Source organism: Piliocolobus tephrosceles, chromosome 6, assembly GCF_002776525.5.
Source record: "Piliocolobus tephrosceles isolate RC106 chromosome 6, ASM277652v3, whole genome shotgun sequence".
NCBI classification, from domain to species: Eukaryota; Metazoa; Chordata; class Mammalia; order Primates; family Cercopithecidae; genus Piliocolobus; species Piliocolobus tephrosceles.
In genome coordinates, this window is record NC_045439.1 from 89,346,353 (window position 1) to 89,370,788 (window position 24,436).

Consider the following 24,436-nt stretch of genomic DNA (forward strand, 5'->3'; position numbering starts at 1 on the left):
CGGATGTGGCGAGTGAGATGCTGGCCACCAGGGGAAGAAATATAGCCCGTTTTGTTCTGGGGGATGGTATGCTGTCCCATATGTTGTCCTATCCCAGATATTCTGCAGGAGTTCGTAAGGTTAATTGGGGAACCAGTGTGACAGGGAGGCATAAGAGGGTCTTAGTGGCCTGGGTGGAAAGATTTTTATGTAGGGTTCCATTGCACCAGAAGAAAGAACCATGAGGGGCGAACAGGGTTGTGTTAGGAGAAGAGGTCGTATCGCAGAGGGAGGTGCTAGCATTTGAGTAGCAGAATGAGACCTGTGTTTGCCCGGGGCTCAAGAATAGGGGGACACCAAAGAGGAGGAAGGGTCCTGAGCTGTGTGTAGGAGAATTATTGAAGGGGCTCCTGAGTGGGACAGCCGTCAGGGGTGGTCGCCCTAGGGCAGCACAGAAGAAGCACGCGGAGAGATTGCCTAGACCAGTGGCGTTTGCAAGCAGTAATCCCTCTCTTAGTAGAGATAACCAAGAGAAGGGGCGGGGGGAAGTTAAGGCTGAGAGTTGTATGTTTAGTTCTTTTTCCTGTTTCTGGATTGTAGCGTGGAGGGTGGTTTGGATCTGAATAAGAGAGCACCAAAGGTAAAGGCGGCTGCTGGGCCACGTTGTTTTTGGGGTCATGTACATGGCCCCTTTCTGTCGGGGTGGTCAAGCAGGAGTCCCACGGATCCCAGACAACCCATGTATATCCTAAGTTGGTTTTGAAAAAATTATGAGAGTTACAGCGTTGTCCGGAGAGGGTCTCGGAAGCTGTGAGAGTTTTGGCAGTGTGGATTTTACAGGACCCATAAGGACAACCAACATTCTGTTCGACCCAAGAATCTTTACAATAGGTGATTTGTTGGTCAAAGAGAAAACAGATAGCGGGGGTGACCTTTCCCGGTTGTGCAGCAAAATCAGAGAAATTTAGATAGATGGCCGTTTGACACCCTGCAGGGTGGCAGTCAGCCGTTGCCAAGACCTGGCTCTCTTTTTGTGTCTGGGCATGGTCGGTCCAATTCTCAGTTAAGTAAAAACGCCAAGCAAACGGGGATGAGGCCCCCTTGTGATTGGGTCTCCCAGATAAAGGCCTGTACAAGCAAAAGCATTGTGAGGGAAAGGGATATCATATTTACAGTTTAGGTTGTTGACGGCGCAAGGTGAGTTTTAAAGAATTGTCTTTAGTCCGGTCGATCGTCCAAGCCGCTGGCAGTCCGACGAGGTCCGAGACTGGATCCACTGGTTTGGCGTGTGTGTAATGGATCCAGGCGGCGATTCCTTCCACCTTGAGTGTGGTTGGTGTTGTCAAGATTATCTGGAACAGTCCTTTCCACCTTGGCTCTAAGGTCTCTTGCCGATGGCGTTTGATGAGAACCCAATCTCCTGGCTGGAACTGATGTGGTTCTGGTGGAGGTCCTGTTTTGTACAGCTCTCTTAGGTTAGGCCAGACCTCCTCATGAACTTTCTGTAGAGTTTGTAGGGAGAATAAGAGTTTAAGACTATCATCGGCTTCGGTTTTAATGAGATTGTCTTTCAGGTCAGGGATGATAGGGGGAGGCCGGCCATACATAATTTCATAAGGGGTAAGTCCTAATTTGTAAGGGGAGTTACGCAGTCTGAACAGAGAGTAGGGGAGAAGGAATACCCAGTTAGCGCCAGTCTCCATGGTCAATTTAGTTAGGGTCTCTTTTAATGTTCTATTCATTCTTTCTACCTGCCCTGAGCTCTGGGGGCGATATGCACAATGTAATTTCCAATCAGCCCCGAGAATGGAAGCCAGTCCCTGACTTACCTTAGCGATGAAGGCAGGCCCATTGTCTGATCCTATCATAACTGGGAATCCATACCTGGGCAAGATTTCTTCTAGGATTTTTTTTTGCTGCAACCTGAGCAGTCTCTCTCTTTGTGGGGAAAGCTTCTGTCCATCCTGAAAAGGTATCTACAAAGACTAGCAAGTATTTATATCCATATTTTCCTGGTTTTATTTCTGTGAAGTCAACTTCCCAATAGGCCTCAGGTCTGTCTCCTCTCTGCCTTTTTCCACTGCTTTGGGGTTGGTTACCTGCCTTATTGAGTTGGCAAACTGCACAGTTTTTGACTACTTGATCAGCCTTTCTGGAGGCGTCTTTAATTTTTAGTTTAGAGCGTCTTATTAAGTCCAGTATTCACCACGAGCCTAAATGGGTGCTCCGATGGATTTGTTCTAACACTCGTTGTCCTAATTTTTCTGGGAGTATGATGTTATTTTCAGAGTCTTTCCACCAATTATTAAGGATTTGGGCCATGGGAAGTTTGTCTATCCACTGAAGGTCACTCTCTGAGTATTCTGGATTTGGGGGTAACTCTTTGGGCCCCGGGTCAGGTAGTTGTAGGGCTAGTAGTTGTGTGAGAGTTTTAGCCACATTTTTAGCAGTCTGATCGGCCAAGTTATTTCCTCGGGAGACTGAGTCAGTAGCCTTTTGGTGTCCTGGGCAGTGGACTATTGCTAGCTTTCTGGGTCCCCAAAGGGCTGCTAGTAAGGCTAGGATTTCTTCCTTATTTTTGATATTTTTCCCTTCTGCCATGAGGAGCCCCCTTTCTCTGTATATTGCCCCATGTATGTGGGCGGTAGCAAAAGCATACCGACTGTCAGTATATATTGTCAGTTTGTGGTCTCTTCCCATTTTTAGGGCTTGGGTTAAAGCCACTAATTCAGCTTTTTGAGCTGATGTTCCCGGGGGCAAAGGCTCTGCCCAAACTATTTTGGTTTCTGAAGTTACCGCCACCCCTGCGTACCTTTGTCCTTGGTAGACAAAACTGCTCCCATCGGTGAACCAGATGAGGTCGGCGTTGGGCAGTGGGCGGTCTTGCAGGTCTTCCCTGACTCCGTGCACCTGGGCCAATATCTCGGAGCAGTCATGGAACGGGGTTTCTAAGTCCGGATTTGGCAGTAGTGACGCAGGGTTCAGGGTTGTTGGGGGCAGGAAGGTTATCCTGAGGGGGTTTAGCAGGAGCCCCTGGTAGTGGGTGAGCCGGGCATTGCTAATCCATCGATCAGGCGGCTGTCTGAGAATGCCTTCAATGGCATGTGGAGTAGTGACCCGTAGTTCCTGGCCCATGATCAGTTTATCAGCATCTTGCACCATCAAAGCGGTTGCTGCGATTATTCAGAGCCAGGGAGGCCATCCTGCGGCTACTGGGTCCAATTTTTTTGACAGATAGGCAACTGGCCTCCGCCAGGGGCCTAAATACTGAGTTAATACCGCTTTGGCAATGCCCCTGCTTTCGTCCACGTATAAGTGGAAGGGCTTGGAGACATCAGGGAGTCCCAGCGCGGGGGCTGATAACAGAGTGGTTTTGATCTGTTGGAAGGCCAACTCAGCCTCTTCCGTCCAATTGAAGGGCTGCTGTTCCTTTGTTGCCTGGTATAGGGGCTTGGCTAACTCTGCAAACCTGGGTATCCATAACCTATAGAACCCCGCCGACCCCAGGAATTCTCTTACTTGTCGCATTGATTGGGGTCTAGGGATACGTAGGACTGTCTCTTTCTGGGCACTGGTTAACCAACGTTGCCCCTCTTTTAACAGGTATCCCAGATAGGTTACCTCTGATTTGCAGATTTGAGCCTTTTTTGCTGAGGCCCGGTAGCCTAGCTCCCCAAAGTCTTTAGGAGGTCTTCGGTTCCTTGAACACAGGCTTCCGGGGATTTGGCCGCTACTAAAAGATCATCAATATACTGCAAAAGAGTTATTTCAGGGTGTTGCCGTCGGTACTCACCCAGATCTTCATGGAGGGCTTCATCGAACAGGGTTGGGGAGTTCTTGAATCCCTGTGGCAATCTGGTCCATGTTAGCTGGCCATTTATACCCCTCTCGGGGTCTGTCCATTCAAATGCAAAAAGCTCTTGACTTTTGGGAGCCAAGGGTAAGCTGAAAAAAGCATCTTTTAAATCAAGGACAGTATACCACTGTTTTTCAGGGTTCAAAGTACTTAAGAGGGTATATGGGTTGGGTACGGTGGGGTGTATGTCCATGACTCTTTTGTTGACTTCTCTCAAATCTTGCACCGGCCTATAGTCTTTACTATTAGGTTTACGAACAGGTAACAATGGAGTGTTCCACGGCGAGTGGCAGGCGCGTAGAACTCCTTGGTCTAGAAGCCGGCGGATGTGGGGTGTAATCCCCTCTTTGGCCTCTAGGGGCATTGGGTACTGCCGAACCCGAACCGGGTCTGTCCCAGGCTTAACTTCAACAAATATGGCTGGGTGGTGTTTTGCCAGCCCTAAGCCCCCGGTTTCTTCTGCCCATGCTTCCGGGAAACGCTGGAGCCAGGAGTTGATATCTTGATCAGGAGGCACTTGCTCCTGATGGAGTCTATATTCATCCTCCAAGGTGATAGTGAGGATGGATATTGGCTTGTTTTGAGAGTCAGTCACTTTGGGACCCCCTGATTGGAAGTGAATTTGGGCCCCCATTTTTGTTAACAGCTCTCTCCCCAACAAGGGGCAAGGGCTCTCAGGAATAACTAGGAAGGAGTGGGACACCTTTCCTGTTCCCAAGTCTACGGTCCTCTGAGTTGTCCAAGGATATTTTTTTAATTCCTGTGGCTCCTTGTACCCAAGATGAATTATCAGACAATTTTCTATAAGGCTTGACCAAGACTGAATGTTGCGCCCCGGTATCGACTAGGAACTGAACCAGGGACCCCTCCACTTGCAGAGTTAGCCTAGGTTTGGGGAGGGGGTCCGAACCCCATCCCCCCTAATCCATATCTTGGGTCACAAGTATAGGTGTGGGTTTAAGCTGCCACTGCCCTTGTCCTGACTGGTGCTGTTTCTTTTTGTGGCAATCTTTTATCCAGTGGCCTGTCTCTTTGCAGTATGCACATTGATCTTTTCCCAGGTCACGTCTAGGGGCACGCTTGGACTGGGTTTCTCCTGATTGTAACTGCTCTTTTTGAACAACTGCAGCCAGGACTTTGGTCATTTTCTCGGTGGCCTTAATTTGCCTCTCCTCCGGAGCATCTCTGTTATTATAAACTTTCTGTGCTATCCGAAGAAGGTCTTGGACTTGTTTCCCTTCTAAATCTTCTAATTTTTGGAGTTTTTTCTTAATGTCTGGGGCGGCCTGATTTACAAAGGACATAACAACGGCTGCCTGGTTTTCAGGAGCTTCTGGGTCCAGAGGGGTAAACTGCCTAAAGGCTTCCATTAACCTTTCTAAATAGACAGCTCGGCTTTCTGTTTTTCCCTGCAATACAGAGTATACCTTGGCCAAATTAGTGGGCTTGCGAGCGGCAGCCCGGAGACCCGCCATTAGAGTCTGGCGATAAATGAGTAGCCTTCCCCTACCTTCTGCTGTGTTGTAATCCCATCTAGGTCTGGTCAGAGGGAAAGCTGCATTGATAAGGTCAGGATTGGCGGTCGGCTGGCCATCATCTCCGGGAACCAGTTTTCTGGCCTCAACCTGTATTCTTTCTCACTCCTCCATCGTGAACAGAATCCGGAGGAGCTGCTGACAGTCATCCCAGGTGGGTTGGTGGGTGAACATAACACTGTCTAGAAGGGCCGTTAGGTCTTTGGGGTTATCTGAGAACCGGGCATTCTGGGTTTTCCAGTTGTATAAGTTACTTGTCGAAAATGGCCAATACTGGAGCCTAGGGTAGCCCGTATCATCAGGGGGTCCTATTTCCCTCAGGGGGAGTGCCACAGTGGAATCGGGGGGGCCGCGAGATCATCTCACGTTGGGCGCATCCACGCGTTCGTCCCGCTGGCCCCCCAGAATTACTTTTGTTCTCGATTGCCACTGGCGCGGCTGCTGCCTCTCATTCCTCATGCCCTCCCGGGAGAGCAGCCAGTGGGGCCTGAAGTTGAGGATCGGGGTGAGGGAGATAAGGTGGGGGTTCCAAAGACAGACGGTCCTGACTGTCGGGCAACACAGGGATGGGGGGGGCGGATGGAGTTTTTGGTTTGTGAGAGTTTTCCACTGGTCGTGCGACCAGTGCTTTACATGGCTCCGGGGCCAGTATGAAAGGAGTTAGCCAGGGTGGTGGGTTTTCCACAAGGTCTTGCCATACCAAGATGTAGGGGATCTGATCAGGATGCCCCAAACGTCCCGGTAGGAAAATTTTAGTTTTTACCTTAGTGATAATAGGGAGGCAAAATGTTCCCTTGGGAGGCCACCCTACACCGAAAGTGGGCCACTCTGAGCAGCAGAAGGTTATCAATTTTCCTTTCTTTAGCTCTACACTAAGATCATAGCCCCTAGCTTGACATCTTTAAAGTTATTTACAAGGAGAGAGAGTGGCATACTCTGGGCGCCGCCCATTTCAGGAACCCCTGGAGGTAGAGAAAGGGATACAGAGAAATATCAGTAACAGGATTTGAAGTAACTTTTGTCTCATCCAGCGGCTCCTGAAAAGTGAAAGTGAGTTCTAAACAAGTAACAGTCTACAACAGCAACAACAGACAACAGTTCCGCAAGCGCGTTTCGGGTTTAGTTCCCGATCAGAGTCAGATGGGCCAACAGAATACAGAGGCCCCAGATGGGCACAGGAGGACGTCTCCTACCGGTCCCTGGTGGCTGTCTTATAGCGCATCCACCAAGATTATGCCAACCTCAGTACAGATCCCGCGGGATTCCTCAGAGAGACAAAGACAAACAGAGACAAAGCCGGCTTACTTACTGATTAGTGATGACCCGTTGACCTGGAGTCTGGTGGGCTCGGGGGGAATCCCGGACAAGCCCCCAAATGTTGTGCCCTGAGTTCTGAGATCCCCCTCAAAGATGACCACCAGAAACTCAAGTCAAAGCCAAGCGGCCGGGATCACTTTATTGCAGGTTCGAACCCAGACCTCTCTCCATACAGGCGTAGTCAGGAGGGCAAGAGAGAGGTCCCGAGCACAGCTCAAGCCTACTTTTTATAGTAAGTCACAAACAGGTTACAGAAGATTAGGGCATTTTTGCAGTTACAAGATTGGGATTGGTTGACATTTTGAAGAACATTCGGCAGTTTCTGGTTGGCTCCCGCCCTTTTTTAAACCACAAACGTCTAGGGTTTTTTTTTTTTTTTTAGACAAACTGCTTGCTTAACCATGGGTGGGAGGGGGGTGGTTTCGATTGAGCAAGCAGGGGGTACGTGACTGGGGGCTGCAAGCACTGGTAATCAGAACAGAACAGAACAGGACAGGGACTTTCACAACGCTTGTCCATACAATGTCTGGAATCTATAGATAACATAACCGGTTAGGTCAGGGGTCGATCTTTAACCAGGCCCAGGGCGCCACCCGGGCTGTCTGCCTGTGGATTTCATTTCTGCCTTTTAGTCTTTTCACAGGCGTGAGCCACCATGCCCGGCAGAAGATTTAGGTTTTTAGTGGAGCAGAGATATTCTACTTGGAGAAGATGGCCGCCAGTTACAGCACCACCTCCTGGTCTAATCTCCTGTTGGAGCAGGAGGTGCAAACACCAAGCTTGTAGGGAGCCCAGGAAGGCAGGAAATGGACTGTGAGAGAGATGGCCTCGGCTTCCCTGGGCAAACAGTTTTATTTGCGGTGATGGACTCTCCATTCCTCAGCCCCCTAGACACACACCCAAGAGTCTGTCCTACAGGGAAAAAGAAATACACTGGAGGGCTCTCTCTAAAGAAATGGCATAGTCCTGAGCCAGAACATCCCACCTGGGTATTTGGGAGTCACCCTGCTAGACCTATCAGCTGGATCCCTGCTTATTACCCTAAGAAAACGAGGCCATCTGCGTGCACAGATCTCTCTCTTAGCTCTCTTGTTGTCTCACTCTTGCACATGAAGGGAAATCAAGGATCACTAAACATTTGAAGAAATCCTCCAGCATGAAAGACAGAGACCAAGGGAACTTAACAAAGGCCCTAAAAATAGATTAATTTGGGGCAACAAAAGGGAACTTACAACACAAAGCACCTCTAATTAGTATCCACAGAAATTCTAGAAGATATATTCATTAACCAGCAAGAGAATGCCGTGAAAAAGTAGCAATTAGGGGCAAGAAAGTGCTTAGACATTGAGAATGACATTGCCAAAGAAAGTTCAAAAGAAGAGTTGGAAGACAAATGTGAAGAAATATCTTCTGAAGTTGAATGAAAATACAATGAAAGGAAAAGATGTGAGAAAAAAAAGAGTCACAGAAAATCCATTAAGGAGGGCCAACATCTAAATAATTGGAAGCCCAGAAAGCTAGAATAGGGAAAACAGAGGGAAAGAAATTATGTAAATATATAAAAAGGGTGATTTTCCTGATAGGCACAAATCTTTTGATTAAGAGGGTACACCAAGTGCAGAGAATAAGGAATGAAGAAGACAATCACCTGGCCTTTTGCTATGAAATGTCAGGTCACCAAGAAGAGCTTAAAAGACTCCAGATATAACATAGGTCATCTCTAGAACAAAGGTCAATTAGCAATGGTTTTCTCATCTGCAGAACTGGATGCTAGATTGTAATAGAGCAATGTCTTCAAAGTTTTAAGAAAAAAATTACTTAAAAAATAAAAAAAGTATGAATCCATTAAAAGATAGTAAACCCATTTTATATTAACAAAATAACATTATTTATTAGTTCTTTTTTTTTTTTTTTTAGAGACAGGGCCTTGCTCCATTGTCAGGCTAGAGTGCAGTGGTGCGATCACAGCTCACTGCAGCCTTGACCTCCTGGGATCAGGTGATCCTTCCACCTCAGCCTTCTGAGTAGCTGGGACTACAGATACATGCCACCACACCCAGCTAATTTTTTAATTTTTATTTTGTGGAGATGGGGTCTTCCTCTGTTGACCAGCCTGGTTTTCAGCTCCTGGTCTCAAGCAACCCTCCCACCTTGGTCTCCCAAAGTGCTGAAATTACAGTTGTGAGCCACCATTCCTGGCCATAAATAAGATTTTTGGCAACCTTTTAAATGTTTGGCTTAGGAAAAGACAGCTGGAGTCCCATATCTGCTTCTGCATCAATCTGTTGTGATTTGTTGTTGTTGTCAAGGGAAAAATTAGTAACCTAGAGTTCTATACCCAGCCAAACTGAAATTAGAAGGAAGGAGTACTTTGTTTCCAGACATGCTAGAACTCTGAAATGTTACCTCCTACATTCACTTTGCTGGGGAAGCTGTTTGAAAATGTGCTGCAAAGTAAAAGAGTAAACCAAGGAAAGTGAAGATGTGGGATTCAGGAAACTGAGGAATCAACTCTGAAAATCAGTGAGAACTAGAGGGACTTTTGTGCAGGCCAAACAATCCTTGAAAGGGGTCCTTGGGGGATAAAAGGGACTTGAGAGATTAGGTGATATTGTGGAATGTGGGGGGAAAATGGAGATGCTGATAATAGAAATAGAATATAATTATAAACTTCAGGAAAAGTAAATAGCTATGCAAGAAAGAAGGAGTAGTAATCCTACACTACTTGGCTCTGCAGTGAATGATTGTTTCATAATCACAGTCATGCAAACGCTGCTTGTTGAATTTTAGAATTTAGTTTCAACCTCTAGACAAAGCAAAGACAACTTAATTTTCATTACAGAACATAATGCAAATTTTATCAGTGTTAAAAATTCAAAGGTAAGAGTTCAGCTGACAGAAATAGAAATATAGAAGGAAGGAGAAATAGCTGAAGGGAAGCCAGGATTACAAGCTTCTCATTTTGGAAAGGGGAAACCGATGGAACAAAAAATATTGTGTTAGTTTCTTGTTCATGTTGACAAAGGTAACCAAAAAAGGAGCTCTACCTAGTGCTATAATTGTATTGGGACACTGGGGAGGGTTAGAGGGAAGGGAACAGTTTTAGATAGCGACATTCTCATCCAGTACAGCAAAATGTCAATCTTGCAATAAATTGATAAACCAAGAAATAGTGGTGGAAACCTTATTTTGTGGTAGAGATGTAGATGCAGTATTAGCTAAAAATATGGAGGTGGGAAGAGGAAAGACAGTAGATTACTGTTTTTATTAGCTGGGTGTTTTAAAATTAATTAATGTAAAATAAAAATAAAGAAATCGATCTGTGCGGTCCAGGCCACCAGCATACATTATCAAATCCACTTAGTTCATCATTATCTTGTGTCTGTGATACTGAGAGGTAGGAATCAGAATCTAGCCTGTTCTTTTTCAACCTACATATCAAATGTGGATCCAAATGTTCCGGGAGAGTCTTCAGGGATCATGGTATGCAAATGAAGACCCACTCTTTTTCAAATAACATGGTTCTTTCATATTGAATCCTATCTCTGTAGGAGGATTGACAAATGTTCTCTATTATCAACCATGACTTAATGTACTTTCAGTGGAGGGCTATGGAGAGTGCTGGTAGTCAGGGGTGGGATGGGATAGAAGACAATGTTCCCTTTTATAGCAGCCTTAGTGGTGACCCTAACTCCTAGAGAGACTCCTAGAAAAGTCTTGATCTGTCACCTGCCACCATCCTGGTGCATTTTGGGGAATGCATTAGAAGATCAGTCCAGATACTAAAGAAAAAAGTCAGTTCATCAAAGCAAGCATGGGAATCAAAACTGATATTTGGCTGCAGCTTCTGACATTCAGAAGGGGAAAAAGGCACAAAGAAGGCAGCCATTAAGAGACTTCATCTAACCAGAAGAGGCAGAACCTAAGTCAGGTGACTGATAACATTGAAGACAAACAACTAGGTGTGCCAGATATACACAGGAGACCCAGTAGTGGGGAATGATGAGATAAGTTTTGTAATTTTCTTCCCGGAAGAGATGTCTCATTATCACCTTTTAGAGAGCATGAATCCATGTAAGCCAAATTTGTTCATTATGTAGCTTTCTCAACAATGGTTTATTTAGGGCCAACTCAATAAGAATTTGGGAAAGAAGGTAGAGAAAGATTTCATTGTTCCAATTATATTTCTCCATGTGATAGTCTGTAGGCTTCTGGAGGTTGCTGTTTACAACTCCTAAATGTATGGAATTTTGACAATTATTCAATTCAAATGTTTGAATGTAGATTTCATGGCTGAAAAATCTAGTTTGATGATTGAAATGGGCATTGACCACATTTTATGGATGTTTAGAATTTTTTTAACCACATTGCTACATTCAGAGAACATCTACCCTTACAAGTCTGATCTTCTTCCTTAAGGGAGAACCTTGAAAACTTTCTCTAGCTTTCCTGGTGTCTAGGGTGTAGGCATATGACCTCATCTCTGCTAATCAGTCTTACCTACTTGAGATGTTAATTTGAATGACAGTAAGGTGGGGAGGAGGCTCTGGGTGGAATCATGTTGCTAATGTGGTTGCTGCTGAGGTTTCTAGCTTTCAGGGATGGAGCGTCTGTGTATTAGTCCATTTTCATACTACTATAAAAATGCCTGAGACTCAGTAATTTATAAAGGAAGAGATTTAATTGATTCACAGTTCTACATGGCTGGGGAGGCCTCAGGAAAATTACAATCATAGTGGAAAGTGAAGGGGAAGCAAGGCACATCTTACATTGTGGCAAGAGAAAGAGAAAGAGAGAGATAGAGACAGAGATAGAGAGATAGATAGAGAGATAGAGAGAGAGAGAGAGAGAGCAAAGAAGTGCCACACTTAAAAACCATCAGCTGTCATGAGAACTCCCTCACTATCATGAGAATAGCATGGGGGAAACCACCCAATCACCTCCCACCAGGTCCCTCCTCGACACGTGGGGATTACCATTTAGACTACAATTCAATATGAAATTTGGGTGGGGATACAGCCAAATCATGTCAATCTGCAAGATGGAGTGGAACCAGGGCGACAGTGGTGGTGGAAGAAGTGAAGGAGGGCTCGTCAGTAGGACAGTTCTATGGTGTGGTTTTGGTCATTGATTTGTAAATCTTAGACTCAAGTCTCAGCTTTTCCAACAGTTTAGAGAGCAATGCACTCTCCTTTAATGAACTAATTTTCTGTGTCATCCGCTAGACTTGGTCTTTGTTGCTTGCAGCCCAGAATCCTAATTAATGCAGTGATCTGTGCTAATAAAAATAATCAGATAACTCCCAGACTGCTTTGTCAAATGAAAATATAACCACCCAAAAGAAGGATGGTTAATTTATATGCTCACAAACTTATTTTTTTTTATTTTGCACAGACACTGCCATATGATTAAGGAAGAGTGGGGAAATTGTTCTACAGACATGAATGAGTTTCAACTCCAGCTTTAGAGACAGCATCCCAAAAGTTTGATAGATTAACATTTCATTTGGTTTTCAGACAAAGCTAACTTGGCTAGCTAACTTTGACTCTGAATTATAGTGGCAAAAATGCCTGTCAATATAGTTATGATTGTGCCTGTCAGTCATCTTATATTATACAAAAAGTCGATCTTTATTCCCCACTGAACTTCTGGAGAGTGGGTGGGTTTTTTATGCCTGCATGTGATTATAACAGAACTAAGGTTTGGATAGCTTAGAAACTGTTTTCATTGTGTTATTTTCAAGTGTACTTAAATCAGGTTGTTCTTAAACAATTTTAGAGGAAATTCAGATTCAGTACGAAAATGCACAAAAATTTCGTTTACCAAAAGTCAATTCGGTCCAGATTTTCTGAGAAGATTATTTCTGAATGACAGAAATGACAAAGAGGTGTTCAAATTCAAAGACTATAGCTTAGCAGTATTTCTCTTGTGGGCATTTCAGCTCAAAGGAGATACCAGAAAACAATTTTCAGGTATAAGACCAGAATTTTAAAGGAGTTAGATGGCCTAATATAACTAAACTGGCAAACTGGATCTGTGATTGCTCAACCAAAAGGCAACCCCCAGACCTCCTTAGCTATGCCATCAGGAAATAGAATTCTAGAGCAGTGTATCCTCTAGAAGGAGAATCCCTCCCCAAACCTATCTAATGCAAGGGCATGTAGAACATTAATCAAGGCAGATTTCTTCAGTGTGCAGAATTTGGGGCACCCATAGTGTATTAGTCTGTTCTCATGCTGCTGATAAAGACATACATGAGATTGGGTAATTTATAAAGGAAAAGAGATTTAATGGAAGTACAATTCCACATGGCTGGGGAGGCCTCACAGTCATGGCAGAAGGCAAAAGACATGTGTTACGTGATTGCAGGGAAGAGAGAACTTGTGCAGGGAAACCCCCCTTATAAAACCATCAGACCTCATGAGACGTATTTGTTATCATGAGAATGGCACAAAAAAGACCCGTCCTAGTGATTCAATTACCTCCCACCAGGTCCCTCCCATAACATGTGGGAATTATGAGAGCTACAATTCAAGATGAGATTTGGGTGGGGACAGAGCCAGACCATATCATTCCACCCCCGGCCCCTCCCATATCTCATGTCCTCACATTTCAAAACCAATCATGTCTTCCCAACAGTCCCCCAAAGTCTTAACTCATTTCAGCATTAACTCAAAAGTCCACAGTCCAAACCCTCATCTGAAACAAGGCAAGTTACTTCTGCCTATGAATCTGTGAAATAAAAAACAAGTTAGTTACTTTCTAGATACAATGGGGGTACAGGCATTGGGTAAATACACCCATTCCAAATGGGAGAAATTGGCCAAAATGAAGGGGCTAAAAGCCTCATGAAAGTTCAAAATCTAGCAGGGCTGCCAAATTTTAAAGCTCCAAAATGTCTTCATGAGACATGTTGACTGCATGTCTCACATCCAGGTCACACTGATGCAAAAGATAGGATTCTATGGGCAGCTCCACGCCTGTGGTTTTGCAGGATACAGCCTCCCTCCCAGCTGCTTTCATGGGCTGGTATTGAGTGTCTGCAACTTTTCCAGGTGCATGGTGCAAGCTATTGATGGATCTATCATTCTGGGGTCTGGAGGACAATAGCCCTCTTCTCACAGGTCCACTAGGCAGTGCCCCATTGAGGACTCTGTGTGGGGGCTTAAACCCCACATTTCTCTTCTGCACTGCCCTTAGCAGAGGTTCTCCATGAGGGCCCCACTCCTGGATCAAACTTCTGCCTGGACATACAGGCATTTCCATATATCATCTGAAATCTAGGTGAAGGTTTTCAAACCTCAATTCTTGACTTCTGTGCACCCACAGCCTCAACACCATGTGGAAGCTGCCAAGGCTTGGGGCTTGCACCCTCTGAAGCCACAGCCTAAGCTGTACCTTGGCCCCTTTTATCCATGGACACAGGGCACCAAGTCCTAGACTGCACGCAGCAGGGGGGCCCTAGGCCCAGCCTATGAAACCATTTTTTCCTCCTCAGCCTCCAAGCCTGTGATGAGAGAGACTACCACAAAGGTCTTTAACGTGTACTGAAGACATTTTCCCCATTATCTTGCCAATTGACATTTGGCTCCTCATTACTCATGCAAATTTCTGCAGCCAGTTTGAATGTTTCCTCAGAAAATGGGTTTGTCTTTTCTATTGCATTGTCAGGCTGCAAATTTTCTAAACATTTATGCTCTGTTTCCCTTTTTAAAGTGAATGCTTTTAATAGCACCCAAGCCACCTCTTGAGTGCTTTGCTGCTTAGAAATTTCTTCCACTAGATAACCTAAATCATCTTCCTCAAGTTCAAAGTTCCACAAATCTCTAGGGCAGGGACAAAACCAGTCTCTTTGCTAAAGCATAGCAAGAGTCACCTTTGCTTTAGTTCCCAACGAGTTCCTCATCTCCATCTGAGACCACCTCAGCCTAGATGTCATTGTCCATATCATTTTCAGCATTTTGGTCAAAACTATTCAATAAGTCTCTAAGAAGTTCCAAACTTTCCCACATTTTCCTGTCTTCTTCTGAGCCCTCCAAACTGTTCCAACCTCTTCCTGTTACCCAGTTCCAAATTCACTTCCATATTTTTGGGTATCTTAACAGCAGCACCCCACTCTACTGGTACCAGTTTACTGTATTAGTCTGTTCTCACTCTTCTGATAAAGACATATCTGAGACTGGATAATTTATAAAGGGAAAGAGGTTTAATGGGCTAACAGTTCCATGTGGCTGGGGAGGCCTCACAATTATGGTGGAAGGCAAAAGGCATGTCTTACATGGCAACAGGAAAGTCAGAACTTGTGCAGGGGAAACTCCCCCTTATAAAACAATCAGACCTCATGATTCACTGTCTTCACTATCACTCTTCACGTATTCACTATCATGAGAACAGCATGGGAAAGAAACACCCCCATGATTCAATTCCTCCCACTAGGTCCCTCCCATGACATGTGAGAATTGTTGGAGCTACAATTCAAAATGAGATTTGGCTGGGGATACAACAAAACCATATCACATAGTGACTGACCAAGGAATTCAACCCATGGCCAGATAATGGAGTCCCTTTTATTCTTGTATAGTGGGATGTGGCTTACACTAATGTTTTAAGACCACAGTTACTCTTTTCTTATTTTCCATTTTCGCAACAAGGTGTGTGTGTGTGTGCGTGTGTGTGTGCACTCACTTGCACTTATAGCATCATCTATTTGCCATTGTATATTGGGTGTGCTTGGGGGTGGTTAAATGCATCATTTAGTCAGGGTGGGTGCATGATCATTGGGAATACACAATACTCAGGGATTCTGGACTTGGAGATAGATACAGTAATTGGATGTAACTTTGGAGTTGTCTTCTGTTGACAAGTGTTTACATATTTTTGCTGTATGTAAGAAAGTTGCATTGTGTTAATGGGCATTTAGAAATTATATGCCAGGGAAGCAGTGTGTGTGCACATGTTGGGTATTCAAAGGGTGGTATGTAATAGACTGTTTGCTATAGTTTCTGACTACTCAACACACTTTTCCATATCCTTCCTCTGGCAAAAGCAACCCACTTTTTCTTTGGAAAACTATATCTGTCTGAAATTTTGTTGTTTTGATGCAGTTGTTAATTACAATGACTAATCTTACTTTGACCACAGAAGTGAGGCGTGGGACCCAGGCATGGACAGTCAAGAGTAACCAATCATCTGGACCACAGTGATTGTTTTAAAGATGAGTATTTGGCCCACATTGGGTTAGAGTTCTAACAGATTCTTCAGCTAATGGAGAAGGCTGACACTTTTCTACTGGGAATGCTAGGCTTGGACAATGTGAGACTGTAGCTGCCAGTGGCCAAATAGCCTGCCACATAGAGAGAACATACCTTACTAATATAACAGCTAGTCTTTGTTGAACACTTACTATATGTCAGTTGTATATGCTTTCTCTCATTTAATATGTATAACTACTCTATAAGGTTTTTATTGTATCTCAATTTTACAAATGAGAACACTGAAACATACAGAGGTTAAGTAATAAATTGCTGACATTTATGGTGGAACAAGGATTCATAGACAGAGAGTCTGACTTTGTAGCTCAAGGTTTTCACTGCCATGCCACACACTGGTAAGCTGAGCAAAGAAAAGTCAAAGAGAAAGAAGGATAACTGAGACAAGGAGAGGGAGAAAGAACCCTGGTGATATGATTTGAGGAAGCCAGTACAAGCAGAACCAAAAGATGAAGAGAAACGAAGCAGTAAATCCAGCTGTGCTTAAACCAGCTGTACTCCAGGGATTTGCAGGCACTGAATTCATGGTTTCCCTCTAGGACTTAATTGAGTTTGAGTTGGGTTTTTGTGCTTGTAACTATAGAAACTTGAATGAATACAACTATGTATGATATTCTGTAGCATTGGAGTCTAACAGAATGAAATGTTTGACATCTATGTAGTCCAATACAGTAGCCACAAGCCACATATGGCTATAAGATCATTAAAATATGCCTAATTTGATAGAGAACATAATTTTTAGTTTTATCTCATTTAAACTAATTAAAATGAATTTAAATAGTCACGTGTGGCTAGTGGGTACTGCATTAGACAGCACAGATTTAGAGGCTACAGCTGGAGCTATCCTCAGATTCTTATATTACTGTCTTTGTTTATTCAGGCTGCTAGAACAAAGTGCCATAGACTTGAGACCCCAAACATTTGTTAATTGATACATAATAATTATACAAATTATGGAGTACATGTGAGATTTTTGATACATTCATAGAATGTGTAATGATCACATCAGGGTATTTAGGATATCCATTACCTTGAACATTTGTCATGTATTTGTGTTGAGACATTTCAAATTTTCTCTTCTAGCTATTTTGAAATATACAATACATTGTTGTTAACTGTAGTCACCCTACTGTGCTATTGAACACTAAAACTTATTTTTTTTTCTATCTAACTGTATGTTTGGACCCATCAGCCAAATTCTCTTCATTCTCTTCTCACTTTCCAGCCTCTGGTAACTATCATTCTACTGTCTACCTCCATGAGATCAAGTTTTTTAGCTCCCATATATAGGAGAACATGTGATGTTTGTCTTTTTGTGCCTGGCTATTTTACTTAACATAATGACTTCCAGTTATATCCATGTTGCTGTGAATAACAGGATTTCATTCTCATTTATGGCTGAATAGTATTCCATTGTGTATATTCAACACTTTATCAATTTACCCATTGGTGGACACTTAGGTTGATTCTATGTCTTGAATATTGTGAATACTGCTGCAATAAACACTGGGGTGCTGGTATCTCTTTGATATATTGATTTCCTTTCCATTGGATAAATATCCAATAGTGGGATTGCTGGATCATATGGTACTTCTATTTTTAGTTTTTTGAGAAGCCGCCATACTGTTTTCCATAATGGCTGTACTAATTTACATCCCCACCAACAGTTTACAAGAGTTTTCTCTGCATCCTCACCAACATTTGTGTTTTTTTTTTTCTTTTTTGATAATAGCCATCCTAACTGAGGTGAGATGATACCTCACTGTGATTTTGATTTGCATTCCCTGGTGACTAATGATGTTGAACATTTTTTCATATACCTGTTGGTCATTTGTATGTCTTCTTTTGAGAAATATCTATTCAGATCATTTGCCCACTTTTTAATGAGACTATTTGTGGGTTACTACTTTTTGCTGTTGTTGAGTTGTTTAAATTTCTTGTAGATTCTGGATATTAATCCTTTGTTGTGTGAATAGTTTTCAAGTTATACAGGTTGTCTCTTCACTCTGTTGATTATTTCCATTGCTCTGGGCACCTTTTAAACAGCAGAAATTTATTTCTCACAGTTCTGGTGGATGGGAAGTTCAAGATCAAGGCAGTGACAGACTCAATGTCTGGTGAGGTCCTGTTTCCTGGTTCATAGATAGCACTTTCTCATTTCTTCACATGGAGGAAGGGTAAGGGGTCTCTCTGGGGCCTCTTCTGTAAGTGCCTTTATAGAAGATCTGCCATTGTGACCTAATCATCTCCCCCAAACCCAATCTCCTAATACCATCATCTTGGGGTGAGGATTTCAACATATGGTTTTTTTTTTTTTAACTTTAGGAAATTGTATTAGTTAATTCTCATGCTGCTATGAAGAAATACCAAGACTGGGTAATTTATAATGGAAAGAGGTATAATTGACTGACAGTTCCACATGGTTGGGGAGGCCTCAGGAAACTTACAATCATGGTAGAAGGAGAAGCAAACATGTACTTTTTCACATGGCAGTAGGACAGAGAAATGCAGTGCCAGCAGGAGAAATGCTGGATGCTTATAAAACCATTGAATCTCATGAGAACTCACCCGCTATCATGGAAACAGCATGGGGGATACCACCCCCATGATTCAATTACCTCCACCTTGTCCAGCCATTGACACATGGGGATTACTACAATTCAAGGTGAGATTTGAATGGGGACACAGAGCCAAACCCTACCATTTCTCCCCTGGCCTCTCACAAATATCATGTCCTCACATTTCAAAACACAATTATGCCTTTTCAACCATCCCCCAAAGTCTTAATTCATTCCAGCATTAACCCAAAAGTTCACATTCAAAGTCTCATCAGAGATAAGGCAAGTCTCTTCTGTCTATGAGCCTGTAAAATCAAAATCAAGTTAGTTACTATCTAGATACAATGGAAATACAGGCATTGGGTAAATACACCCATTTCAAATGGGAGAAATTGGCCAAAACATATGGGCTACGGGCCTCATGCAAGTCCCAAATCCAATAAGGCAGTCATCAAACCTTAAAGTTTCAAAATGATCTCCTTTGATGCCATGTCTGACATCCAGTTCATGCTGATGCAAGAGATGGGCTTTGATGGCCTTGGGCAGCTCCACCCCTGTGGCTTTGCAGGGTACAGCCTCCCTCCTGGCAGCTTTCACGGACTGGCATTCAGTGCCTGTGGCTTTTCCAGGTGCATGGTGCAAGCTATCAGTGGATTTACCATTCTGAGGTCTGGAGTACAGTGGCCCTCTTCTCACAGCTCTACCAAGCAGTGTCCCAGTGGGTACTCTATGTGGGGGCTCCAACCCCACATTTCCCTCCCACACTGCCCTAGCAGAGGTTCTCCACGAGGGCTCCGCCCCTGCGGCAAACTTCTGCCTGGACATCCAGGCATTTCCACACATCCACTGAAATCTAGGTGGAGGTTTCCAAACCTCAATTCTTGACTTCTGTGCACCCACAGGCCCAACACCACGTGTAAGCCATCAAGGCTTGGGGCTTGCACCCTCTGAAGCAACAGCCCAAGCTGTACCTTGGCTTCTTTTAGCCACACATGGAGCTAAAGCAACTGGGACACAGGGCACCATGTCCTGAGGATGCCCTGGGTGGGGAGGGGTGGTGGGGGAGGGGGGTGGCTTGGACCTAACCTCTGAAACCATTTTTTTCCCTCCTGGGCTTCTGGGCCTGTGATGGGAGGGGCTGCTGTGGAGATCTCTGGCATACCCTGGAGACATTTTCCCCATTGTTTTAGTGATTACCATTCAGTTCCTTGTTACTTATGCAAATTTCTGCAGCTGGCTTGAATTTCTCCCCAGAAAATGGGATTTTCTTTCCTATTGCATTGTTAGGCTGCAAATTTTCCAAACTCTTTTGTTCTGCTTCCTCTTGAATGCCTTGCTGCCTAGAAATTTCTTCCACCAGATACCCTAAATCATCTCTCTCAAGTTCAAAATGCCACAGATTTCTAGGGCAGGGCAAAATGACACCTGTCTCTTTGCTAAAACATAGCAAGATTCACTTTTGCTCCAGTTCCCAATAAGTTCCTCATCTCCATCTGAGACCACTTCAGCCTGGACTTCATTGTCCATATCACTATCAGCATTTTTATCAAAATTATTCAATAAGTCTCTGGAAAGTTCCAAACTTTCCCTCATTTTCCTGTCTTCTTCTGAGCCCTCCAAACTCTTCCAACCTCTGCCTGTTACCCGTTTCCAAAGTCACTTCCACATTTTCGGGTATCTTTATAGCAGCACCCCACTCTCTGCAGGACCAATTTACTGTATTAATTTGTTTTCATGCAGCTATGAAGAAATACCCAAGACTGGGTAATTTATAAGGGAAAGAGGTTTAGTTGACTCACAGTTCTGCAGGGCTGGGGAGGCCTCGGTAAACTTACAATCATGGTGGAAGAGAAGCAAACACATCCTTCTTCACATGAAGGCAGCGGGGAGAAGTACTGAGCAACATAAACATAATGTATAAAGAAATTAATCAATCACTAGTTAACATACACAAGACAAAAAGGAAGAAAACATAAATATATAAAATATAAAAAATTTGAAATGAGAATGGAAAAATAATCATAGAAACAAAGAAAATTAAGATTTAAGAAAATACTTATTTCTATGTAAAAAAAATTTGAAGAAACTGGATTACTTTCTTGGAAAATATAAACTTCCCAAATTAATTGTGTTACAGACAGAAGACCTAAATCCACCTGATGGATTGTTGTGGAATAAAATGAGAAATTTGCCAAAGAGTTACCCCCTCCCTTTAAACAGCTTTGTAGTATTTCATTCCAAATGTATTGAATCATTTCCCGATGGCTCGGCTATTTTTGACTTTACAAGTCTTTTTTCCAAACAAAAATTGAATTCTATATGGCTATAGTTAACAATAATATATTGTTTATTTCAAAACAGCTAGAAGAGAAGATTTTGAATGCTCTTACCAAAAAGAAATAATAAACATTTAAGATGACAGATTTGCTAACTACCCTGATTTGATGATTCACAATGTTTATAAGTATCACAACATCAAATTGTTTCCCATAAATATGTACAATTATTATGTGTCAATTAAAAATGAAATGAAATTTAGAAAAAGAAAAAAATGAAATTCTATCAAATGTGAAGGAAAATAGAGTTGCAAAACCCCTTAAATTGTATTAGAGGACTGCAAAAGAAACACTACAAATTTTGCCTTAAACCAGTGTGATATGGATTTCAAATCCAGCAAAGCATAAAAAAGAATAATAGCGATGAACTCCACTTATGATGATCAATACGAAATCCTAATAAAATAATAGCAAATGAAAATCAGTAGCAAGCTAAAAGAAAGAGAAAGGCCTATAACCAAGTGGGGCTCATTCCAGGAGTTAAAGATGGTTCAATATTAGAAAAGTTTTTTACACTTCATTTGCTATCATTCCTATTTTATTAAATGTTACAAATGTTTAATGGAATAATAATAAATCTGAAAAAATAAATGGAATAAAATAATGGAATAAAATAATAAATGGAATAATAATAAATGGAATAAAAATAAAATTTTTAATGTTTAATACAATATGAATTAAGGAAACTCATGACAAAGCAGGCATTTTCTTAATAAAACAAGAATATATATATATATATATATGTTGTACTGCTATATAAAATTGTGCTTGTAGTCAAGTACATATATGTGTGTGTATATATTTTATATATATATATACACATATATATAATTTATTTATTTTTTTAGACAGAATCTCTCTCTTTCTCTCTCTCTTTCTCTCACCCAGGCTGTAGTTCAGTGGTGCAATCATAGCTCCCTCCCCTCCTGGGATAAAGAGATTCTCCTGCCTAGGCCTTCCAAGTAGCTGGGACTATAGGTATGCACTACCATGCCTGGTTCAAAAAATATATCTTAAACCAAAAGTAAGCACTATTTTTCATGATGAAAACCTATTAATACTGTTAAAGTCATGAAGATAAGGATGCTCACTCTCACCATTGTTATCTGATAGTTTTTCTAGAGCACTAAACAATAAGAGAAAGAAATAAAGGTATAAAAATTGTAAGCTGAGAGTGAAAAGCAACCTAAAGGTCCATCAATGGATGAATGGATAAAGAAGATGTGGTGTACCTGGCATGTTATTTGGTCTTAAAAGAAGGAAATCCTGCCATATTCGACAACATGGATGAACCTGGAGGGCATTATGCTAAGTGAAACAAGTCAGTTGCAGAAGAGTAATACTGCATGATTCCACTTCTATGACATATCTAAAGTAGTCAACCATAGAAGTAGAAAGTAGAATGGTGAGTTTGGGGGAGAGGGAAATTGGGACTTGCTGTTCAATGGGCATAAAAAGTTTCAGTTATACAGGATAAAAAAGTTCTAGAGATCTCCTGTACAAAATTATGCTTGTAGTTAAATATACTTTACTATACACGTTTATTAAGAGCGTTGATCTCATGTTTCTTTTTACTACAATACATTTTTAAAAAAGAATAAAAATCATAGAGGAAAAGACAAAATTATTATTTCCAAATGCTATGATTGTATAACTGGAAAACCCAACAAATCAACTGAAGAAACACTATTAGAAACAGTAAGAGAGGCCAGGCACAGTGGCTCAATGACTCTATTCCCAGCATTTTGGGAGGTCAAAGCAAGTGAATCACTTGAGGCCAGGAGTTTGAGAACAGCCTGGCCAGTACAGAGAAACCCCATCTCTACTAAAAATACATTAAAAAAAAAAAATTAGCCAGGCATGGTGGCATATGCCTGTAGTCCCAGCTATTTGGGTGGCTGAGGCACAAGAATCGCTTGAGCCCAGGAGGTGGAGGTAGTGGTGAGCCGAGTTCTTGCCACTGCACTCCAGCCTGAGTGACAGAGTGAAACTGTCTCAAACAAACAAACAAACAAACAAAAAACAGTAAGAGAATTCAGGTTTCTGGTTCCCAGATCAAGATGCAACATTGATAATGTTCCTAAATATCACTTTACTAGTTAATACGATGGTGTAGAAACATGTGAAAAGATACCCAATTTCATTCATATTTAATAAGATCAAATGAAAACAAGGACTCCTTTTCTTTTTTTTGTTTTTTTTTTTTTTGAGACGGAGTCTTGCTCTGTCGCCCAGGCTGGAGTGCAGTGGCCAGATCTCAGCTCACTGCAAGTTCTGCCTCCCAGGTTTACACCATTCTTCTGCCTCAGCCTCCCAAGTAGCTGGGACTACAGGCATCCGCCACCTTGCCTGGCTAGTTTTTTGTATTTTTTTAGTAGAGACGGGGTTTCACCGTATTAGCCAGGATGGTCTCGATCTCCTGACCTCATGATCCGCCCATCTCGGCCTCCCCAAGTGCTGGGATTACAGGCTTGAGCCACTGCGCCCCGGCCACAAGGACTCCTTTTCACTTATCAAGTTGATTAGGTTAAAAGCCGACAGTATACAGAATTTAAAGTACAGGGAAACAAACATTCTTATAAAATGTTAATGAGACTGCAAAATTGGTGCAACTTCTTTGGTAGGCAATTAAACATTATCTAGTATCATAAAAAGTACAGACACCCTTTGACTCAGAGTCCACATCTAGGAACTTATTCAACAGATTACTTTCATGTGCACAAAGATACATATACAAGGGTGTTTATTGTAGCACAGTTTGAAATAGCAAAAGACTTGGAAAATGGGAAATGTCCAGCAAAAGGGGAATGAGTAAATGCATTTGGAATAGACTCCTATATGGCTGTTTAAAGGAATGAAGTACATCTATATGTGCAGATATGGAACAATCTCTGTTTTAGTCCCTTTGGGCAGCTATAACAAAAATCTGAGATGGGGGAATTAATAAACAGCAGAAATTTATTGCTGATAGTTCTGGAGGCTGGGAAGTCCAATATCAAGAGGCCAGCAAGCTCAGTGTCTGTTGAGGGCCCGTTCCTCATAGATAGTGCTTTCTCTGTGTCCTCATACAGCTGGAAAGGTGAAAGGGTTAACAAGCTCCCTCAGGCCTCTTTTTTAAGGGTACAAGTCTCGTTCATGACGGCTCCACCCCATGACCCAATCGCCTCCCGAAGCCTTGCGTCAACACTGTCACCTTGGAGGTTAGGTTTCAACATCTAAACTTTGAGGCAGACACAAAGATTCAGACTCAGCAATTCCCAGTATAGGTATTATGAAAAACGCCACAAGACATGGAGTAATGCCTGTAATATATTGCCATTTGTGTCAGCAAAAAAGATGCATATTAACAATAATTTCTGAAAGGATAAAATAAAATAAGTGAAGACCTGTCAAAAGGTGTCCAGAAGCCCAGAGAGGAGGGAAGCCTTGCTGTTTCATGATGTTATCTTGGACATGCATCACTTTTCTGGTTAAAAAGGCCAGTATAAGCATGTGAATGAATCTGATATTCATTATTAATTCACTCATTTATTCATACATCATATATTGAGCCTCCTTGCCCTCCCCCTCCACACTTCTGTATCAT